General features: G+C 40.9%; 1 pseudogene; it reads right to left on the bottom strand.

The window, feature by feature from the left end:
* Window positions 1-1,127: 1,127 nt before the first annotated feature.
* Window positions 1,128-3,544, bottom strand: LOC126952585 (zinc finger protein 131-like; annotated as a pseudogene).
* Between the last annotated feature and the right edge of the window lie 5,837 nt (window positions 3,545-9,381).

Genomic DNA, 9,381 nt, shown 5'->3' with positions numbered 1-9,381 from the left:
GTGTGTGTGTGTGTGTGTGTGAGAGAGAGAGAGAGAGAGAGAGAGAGAGAAAGAGAGAGATACTTTATTTTCCAAGTAATACTGATTCAAAATATTTACACATTTATTATTAAGTCCACAATTAAGCACTCTTATTTGTATGGCTTTAAAAGTTATAGCACAAGATCTTTACATTAAGGATTGGTGGAAAAGATTCCATTTAAAAAATCCTGATAATTACATACATGTTTTTCCCTGTACTTTATTTTAAATACATTAATTTTTAAATGATGCTCATCTTTTTTTCATTTGGTAGTAAAATACTAGTGCAACTTTTCATCAAAATAAAGTTTGCCACAGAGGTAAATAAATTTTCCCAATTGAAATTGGCACTGCAGCTGCCTCTAAATAAAATTTCTTGTCATAACTTAAGTGAAAAAGAACTCGTGGTTGTCATTATAAGCAAAAATATAAAGTATTATAGCATTGGCTACATTCCTCCTTACAACACAAACTTTGAAAAACTGGAGATGTTTTATAGAAGTTTAGCTGGTTTTGAAATGGCACATGGGTGTGGATTTTTTTTCTTCACATTCTCGAAATTTTATCACCACTCCTCTCTGTGTTGCAGAGATGGCATCTGTGACTACTGGGATAGACAAGAAAGTTTGTTCAAGCTAAAGAAAGTCAAAATTTAACTGCACAGTAACAATGCAATGTTCATCATGCAGACTTGTGTTTCCTATATATTCAATTTACTAGCATGCGTTAGAATACATAAACTTGTATTCTAATGATTTAAGTTTTATTTTACAATATGAAAGAAATTTGAAGAAAACATGACCTGGTAAATAGAAAAGGGAAATTTTTTACTGCAATGAAAATAGATACAGTCATATGAAGCTATGTAATAAGAATATAATCCACCTAGAAATGTACTTCTCAAAACTCCGCTTAATTTATGGAACAGATCCCTACTCTGTTGCATTGGGCCTGGGGAGGGGAATTAATTTGTTTCAAAAAAAAAATTCAGCGCAACAACAAATAGCTTAACTTTGGTCCACTTATCTGTTAGCTTAAGGACAGTCATACTGCCCATAAGACATTCAAAAACCCAAGTACATTTAAAAATATATTCATGTGTAATTTCACTCTAAAACCGGCATAGCTGTTCTGTCCTCATTCTCTGCCTTTTCAGCTTCAGGATCCACCGTTGGCTTGCTCTCTAATCCTCAGCATCTTTGTGATCTTCCCTGGCAGCCTGAACAGCGTCTAGTTGGCTAGGTTCTCTCTCCTCTTGGGTCATAGATTTCTGGGGTCACATGGTCCAAGTCTGCTTCTAGAAGTTCAGTTTGTACTTCCACTGGCATCTGATTTATCCATTCAACATGAAGCTTCTCTACATGTACTTCAGTACCTTCTTCAGTCTGAATTCGACCTACTTCTAGATAACTTATTTGGACCTGCTCTGGAAGCACACTCAGGTATGAACCAAGTACCTGGCTGTCCTGGAGCACATCTGGATGGACGTGTTCTACAGTCACTTGTGCTGAATTCACCTGGACCTGAAGCAATGGTAGCACACACACCTTCCCAATTTGTTCTATAATAGTCATTGATGTCACAGGTTCACTTTGCATGTAAGTTTCTACTGAAAGAACTTCTTCCATTACTAGATACTCTGAAATATTGTATCACTGAGGTACCTCATTAATTTATTTCCTTGCATTAACCGCAAGTCACATAAAGAACAATGGTTGGGTTTACATCCAATTTGTATTATGAAGTGATCTTTGAACTGGGCCCAGCTGTTAAACACACTGTTACAGACGTGGCATTCACAGAGCTTCTTTCTTCCTTTTTGCCCCTACTCCAGTTTGGCATGCAGTGAGGTGACATTTGAGGGTGCTATTTCTAGCAAATCTTTCATGATAATTTGGACACTCAAAAGGTTTTTCACCTGTATATTTTTCTAAGATGTTCTTTAAGATTTCCAAAACAGTCAAACTGCTTCTCACAGTACTGACATACATACACTTTTTTCCCAGTTCTTTGCTTCTTAGTGACTCCACCTTCTTCAAGGTGGTAACAATTTAGGTGCTGTTTCCATTTGCATACCTTTCATTGCATATTTCACACTTGAAACTCTTAGATGAGTGTGATTTCATGTATTCCTTCAAATGATAAAACAATTTAAATGAACCATTACATTTCTCACAATGGAACAAGTCCTTCACATGTGACAACTGAAGTTCCACAGTTTCAATACTTTCTACCTGTATGCTTACAGGGTCAGATGCATGGCCATCTTCTTTAATCTGCCCTTTTCTGTCACTTTGGTGATACTTGCTGGTAATATCTGCCAACAGTGCTAGAGCAGAATCTTTAGAGGAACTTGTGTTCTGTATGTACTTTATGGATGCTTGGCAGAATCCACTTCCTCTAATGTTTTGATACCTTCATCTTCCATTTCAATTGTGCCTTCAGCAATCTCTACCTCAATTTCAATAGGTTCTGATTCTGCAGATGGCAATGATTCTGTGATAACATTTGAAGTTGCTGCAATCTTCCTTTTTTTTGGCCACCTTTTTCCCTATGGGATTTTCCTCTAATGGAGTTGAGTTTTCTTTGTTCCTGACTTCAAGGGCTTTCATAATGAAGCAGGAAATTTTGCCTGACCCCTTCATGGGTGGGAACTGGTGTGCAGGTGCTGGGGCTAGCCGGCCACTTCGGCACCAGCTGGGGCAAACTCTACTCATTGGAACCTGTTGCACTCAACCTGCCACGGGAGGGAGCATGCAGGTGAGCGAGTGCAGGAGACAGGGCAAGTGCTTTTGGGTGCTGGCAGGAGCAAAACTCCATGTGGGTCCTGTGGACTGCATCCCTGGCTGGACCCTCCATCCTCGGCTGGATTCCTCTCTAAAGCAAAGCCATGAAGCCATCCCTCTGAAGTCAAGCTGCTTCTCTCTGATGTCAAACCAGTCTCTGGCGTCCACCTGCTTCTTCTCTTCTCTGCTCTCAGCTAGTGGAGCCTGGGGTTTTTATACGCACAGGATGGGGGTGGGGCAGGGCATGGTTGACTTTGGAAAAGACAACATCCGAGTGGGAAAACAGGAAGGCATGCTCTCACTTTGGACTGCTGTCACAGGCTTGAGTGTGGGACCCTTGTCAGGGACCTGCCCTCCTTTACCCAGAATTCCCCTGCCTCCTGTCCCTATCGATAACTTCTAGCATTTGTAGAACTCTGCTGCTTTCCATACATCATTGACTTCTTCTCCTGTATCAATTATTTTGCTGTATATGTGAACTGAATTAAATTACAAAAGGTCATTTTACCAACACCTTCTGTCTCCACCAAAGGTTTCTGAGTAAATTGAAAGAATTTATAGAACTTACTGCAAGCAGTCAAAAGAGACTTGTGATCCTTAAAATGGTGTCTATTGACAATCAGGATAATGTCAGTAAACCAGTCCTGATCTTGCTTTTTATTCAGTCAGTCAGTCGAGGATCATCTTATGATTTCAGGAAACTTTTGAAGGCATTTCATCCTCTCTTCAACCTCCATGGCCATCAGGTTGCCCTAGTCCATGGTCTGTCCTCCTTCTGAGGCAGTAAATTTTCCCTGACATTTTTGCAGACAGGAACTAGAGTGTGGGTCCTGGGGCTAGCTGGCCTCTTTGGGACCGGCTAGGACTAACTTCACTCACTCAAACCTGTTGTGCTCAACCCCTTAGAGGAGGAAGCATGCAGGTGAGCTGGTGCAGGAGCTGGGATGAGTGCTTTTGGGTGCTGGCAGGAGCAAAATTCTGTGCAGCCCCAACAGTACCATCTAGGGTGGCGTACCTGCCACCCCCAAAGCCCCTGAGGGCATATGTTACGGTGCTCTTTTAGCTTTGCCATTCACGGTATAACACCTCAGTGGGGCCTTTGCCTTTTCACATAAGATGGTTGCTCTCCACCAGCAAGGGCAGAGGGTCATTGTGACAGCTATCATCCACACCCGTGGCACCTGAGCTCTTGTTTGGCATCCAGGAAAAATCAGGTCATCTGAGCAAATTGAAGAGAGGTGAATACAGAGGATTTTTCTTCCTGATAAAAGTGGCTCTCAGTGGGAAGGGGATGTGAAAAGTGAATGGAGTGAGAAGATGATTTTCCAGAGAGGACTGGACTCCTCTCCAAAGCAATGCTGTCAAATCATCCCTCTGAAGTCAAGCCGCTTCTCTCTGAGGTCAAACCGTAGTCTCCGATGTCCAGCAGATTCTCCTCTTCTCCACTCTGGCTGGGGGATTTTATGGGCACAGGTTGAGGGCAGGGCAGGTCATGGGTGGTTTTGGAAAAGGCAACATTTGATCCCCAAAACAGGAATGCATGTTCTCAATTTGGGGTGCTGTTTCAGGCTTGAGGGTGGGACTCTTACCAAGGACCCATCCTTTTCTACCCAGTATTTCTCTGCCTCCTGTCCCTATCACTTCCTCTCCTCAAAGCCTCTCATTCCATGCTTTCCCTTCTCAGGACATAATGTACCCCACAACATTCCCTACCCCTCCATTTCCCTACAAGAACCAGGGTTCTCCCTCTTCTCTGGTGTTTCTGGTGCATGTGTGCTCAGTTGGACACCTGGGTGGCCACAGTACCACTAATTTCTTTGAGCAGTGGTTTGTAGCTCTTCTTGTAGAGATCTTTCACTTCCCTTGTTAGCTGTAATTGTGACGCGATTTGTTTGTGATTTGGCTGTCAGCTTAACTGTTGATGGTGTGCAGGAAAGTTAGCAATTTTTGCACATTGATTGTGTATCCTGAGGCTTTGCTATACTTGCTTACCAACTTAAGAAGCTTTTGGGCTGAGATGATGGAATTTTGTAGATATAGGATCATGTCATCTGCAAACAGAGATAGTTTGACTTCCTCTCTTTCTATTTGAATGCCTTTATTTCTTTCTCTTGATTGATTGCTCTGGCCAGAAATTCCAATACAATGTTGAATGGGGGTGGTGAGAAAGGGCATCCTTGCCTTGTGCCTGTTTTCAAGGGGAGTGCTTACAGCTTTTGCCCATTCAGTGTGATTTTGGCTGTGGGTTTGTCATATATGGTTCTTATTATTTTGAGGTATGTTCTTTCAATACCTAGTTTATTGAGAGCTTCTAACATGAAGGGATGGTAAATTTTATCAAGAGCAATTTCTTCATCTATTGAGATAAGCACATGGTTTTTGTCTTTTGTTTTGTTTATAGGATGAATCACATTAATTGATTTGTGTAATTTGAACCAACCTTGCATCCCAAGGATGAAGCCTAGTTCATCATGGTGGATAAGCTTTTTGATGGGCTGCTGGATTTGGCTTGCCAGTATTTTGTTGAAAATTTTTGCATCAATGTTCATAAAGAATATTGGCCTGAAGTTTTCTTTTTTGTTATTGTATTTCTGCCGTATTTTGGTATTGGGATGATGCTGGCCTCATAGAATAAGTTAGGGAGCAGTACCTCTTTTTCCATTGTTTAAGATAGTATCAGTAGGGATGGTTCCAGCCATTCTGTGTACATCTGGTAAAATTCAGCTGGCAATCTGTCTGGTCATGGGCTTTTTTGGTTAGAAAACTAGTTACTACTGCCTCAAGTTCTGAACTCATTATTGGTCTGTTCAGGGATTCAATTTCTTCCTGGTTCAGACTTGGGAATGTGTATGTATCCATTTCTTCTACAGTTTCCAGTTTATGTACATAGAGGTGTTTATTATAGTCTCTGGTGTTTGTTGGTATTTCTGTGGGTTCAGTGGTAATATCCCCTTTACCATTTCTGATTGTGTTTATTTGGACCTTCTCTCTTTTCTTCTTTATTTGTCTAGGTAGAAGTCTATCTATTTAATTATTTTTTTTTCAAAGAATCAACTCCTGGCCATTTGAATGTTTTCTTGTGTCTCTATCCCCTTCAGTCCAGCTCTGATTTTGGTTACTTGTTGTATTCTGTTAGCCTTGGAATTCGTTTATTCTTCGTTCTCTAGTTATTTTAGTTGTGATATTAGGTTGTTAACTTGAGATCTTCATAGCTTTTTGATATGGACCTTTAGTCCTATAAATGTCCCTCCTAACACTGCCTTAGTGTGTCCCAGAGATTCTGGTATGTTGTATCTTTGTTCTCATTAGTTTCAAATAATTTATTGATTTCTGCCTTAATTTCATTATTTATCCAAAGTCATTCAGGGGCAGGTTGTTGCATTTTCATGTAATGTATGGATTTTAGTGAATTGTTTAATCATGGTTTCTAATTGCATTCATTGTATTCTGCTCGACGAGACTGTTTGTTATGATTTCAGTGTTTTTTTCTGCATTTGCTGAGAAGTGTTTTACTTATGATTATGTGATTGATTTTAGAATAAGTAACATTTGACAATGAGAAGAATGTATATTCTGTTGCTTTTGGATGGAGAGTTCTGTAGATACCTATCAGGTCCCTTTGATACAGACCTGAGTTCAAGTCCTGAATATCTTTATTACTTTTCTGTCTTGATAATCTAATATTGTTAGTGGGATGGTAAAGTTTCCTTCTATCATTGTGTAGGAGTCTAAGTCTCTTTGGAGGCCTCTAAGAACTTGCTTTATTAATCTGGATGCTCCTGTGTTGGTTACATATATGTTTAGTGTAGTTAGCTCTTCTTGCTGAATTGAATCCTTTACCATTATGTAATTCCCTTCTTTTTTATAATCTTTGTTGATTTAGAGTCTGTTTTGTCAAAAACTAGAATTGCAACCACAGTTTTTTTTTTTTTTTTTTTTTTCATGCTTTCCATTTGCTTGGTAAGTTTTCCTTCTCGCTTTATTTTAAGCCTGTGGATGTTATTGCATGTGAGATGGGTCTCTTGAAGATAACATAGTGATGGGTCTTGGTTCTTTATCCAGCTTGCCAGTGTGTTTTCTAATTGGGGTATTTATCCAGTTTATATTTAAGGTTAGTATTGTTCTGTGTGGATCTGATCCTGTCATCATGATGCTACCTGATTATTTTGCAGACTTGCTTATGTGGCTGCTTTATTTATTGATTGATGCATTTATTTTTAGATGGAATCTTGATCTGTCATCCAGGCTGGAGTGCAATGACACAATCTCAGCTCACTTCAACCTCCGCCTCCCAGGTTCAAGCAATTCTCATGCTTCAGCCTCCCAAGTAGCTGGGATACAGGCATGTGCCACCACATCCAGCTAATTTTTGTATTTTTAGTAGAGATGGGGTTTCACCATATAGGCCAGGTTGGTCCTGAACTCCTGGCCTCAAGATCTGCGTGCCTCAGCCTCCCAAAGTGTTGGGATTACAGGCATAAGCCACCACACATGGCCTATATGGCTGCTTTATAGTGTCACTGGTCTGTGTACTCCAGTGTGTTCTTATAACTGCTGGTAAAGGTTTTTCCTTTCCATATTTAGTGCTTCCTTTAGGAGCTTTTATAGGGCATGTCTGGAGCTTATCAACTCTCTCAGCATTTGCTTGTCTGTAAAGGATCTTATTTCTTTTCCACTTTTGAAGCTTAATTTGGCCAGATATGAAATTCTGGATTGGCATTTCTTTTCTTTAAGAATGTTGAATATTGGCCTCCAATCTCTTCTAGTTTGTAGGGTTTCCGCTGAGAGGTTTGCTGTTAGTCTGATGAGCTTCCCTTTGTAGGTAATCTGGCCTTTCTTTCAGGATGCCCTTACCATTTTTTCTTTCATTTTGACCCTGACGAATCTGATAATTATGAGTCTTGGGGATGATCTTCTCGTGGAGTACCTTACTAGGCATTTCCTTAATTTCCTGCATTTCCTTACTCTGCATTTCCTGAATTTGAATCTTGGCCTGTCTATCTAGGTTGGGGGAGTTCTTATGGATGATATCCTGAAGTAAGTTTTCCAAATTGGTTTCATTCGCTCCATCTCTTTGAGGTACACCAATCAGTTGTAGATTTAGTCTCTATATAATCCTACAATTCTCAGTGGTTTTGTTCATTCCTTTTCATTCTTTATTCTGTTCTTGTCTGCCAGTCTTATTTCAGAAAGACAGTCTTCAAGCTTTGAGATTATTTTCTCTGCTTGTTCTATTCTGCTATTAATACTTGTGATTGCATTGTGAAATTCTTTTACTGTGTTTTTCAGCTCTATCAGATGGATTATGTTCTTCACTATACTGGTTATTTTTACTGTCAGTTCTTGCAATGTTTTTTTTTTAATTTTTTATTATTATTATACTTTAAGTTCTAGGGTACATGTGCATAACGTGCAGGTTTGTTACATATGTATACTTGTGCCATGTTGGTGTGCTGCACCCATCAACTCGTCAGCACCCATCAACTCGTCATTTACATCAGGTATAACTCCGCTTCCCTGCATTAAGTTATAATGTACTCCTTTAGCTCAGTGAAGATCATTCCTATCCATATGCTGATTTCTACTTCTGTCATTGCAGCCATCTTAGCTTCAGCAGGTTCTGAACCTTTGCTGAAGAGGTAATGTGATCATTTGGATGAAAGAGCACTCTGACTTTTTGAACTTTGGCATTCTTCATCTAAAGGAGCACATTCTTTTGCATATTTGTGAACTCATCTACCATCAATCTTTGGGGTTGCTAACCTTTGGATGAGGTTTTGGGTTTGTTGTTTGTTCTCTTTTAATAGTCTGGCTGCTTTTCCATAGGGCTGCTGAGGTTTGTTGGGCATCTGCTCCAGTCCCTAGTTGCCTTGAATTTTCCGGTACCTGGAGATATCACCAGTGAAGGCTGCAAAGCAGCAAAGTGGCAGCCTGCCCCTTTCTCTGGGAGCTCCATCCCAGGGCGGGGTACATACATGTTGCCAGCCCAAATGCACCTGTAGGAAGTGGCTGGAGACCCTGGTTAGGAGGTCTCACACAGTCAGGAGGAATGAGATCAGGGATCCATTTAAGGAAGCGATCTAGCCATGCTTTCCTAGAGCAGCTGTGCTGTGCTGGGGTATTGCTTCTGCCTGTGGTCAGTCTGGGCTCTCCAAAGCCTGGAGGCTGGAACAGCTAAGTTGCTGAAACAGCAAAGATGGCAGTCACTCTTTCTTCTAGGAGTCTGTCCCAGGAGGTTTTCAAACCTCAGTTGCCCCAAGAACATTGACCCAACTGGCTGGAGGCCTCAGGAAGTCCTGCCCAGTGAGGGGTAATAGATCAGAGACCTGCTTAAGGAATCACTCTGTCCACACTTTTGTAGAGCAGCTTTGCCTTACTGGGGTATTGCTTCTGCCCCAGTAGGCTTGGGATTGCCAAAGCCAGCAGGCTGGAACAGCAAAAATATGGCCCTCTTCTCCCCCCAGGTACTTCATCTCAAAGAGGAATCAAAACTCTGTCTACAGGAGAACACAGGCAGGGGTGGCTGTAGGCCCCAGTTTGGAGGTCCTGCCCAGAGACGAGCAATGGATTGAGA

The sequence above is a fragment of the Macaca thibetana genome, chromosome 4 (assembly GCF_024542745.1).
Source record: "Macaca thibetana thibetana isolate TM-01 chromosome 4, ASM2454274v1, whole genome shotgun sequence".
Taxonomy (NCBI): Eukaryota; Metazoa; Chordata; class Mammalia; order Primates; family Cercopithecidae; genus Macaca; species Macaca thibetana.
This window is presented reverse-complemented; position numbering and strand designations above follow the sequence as displayed.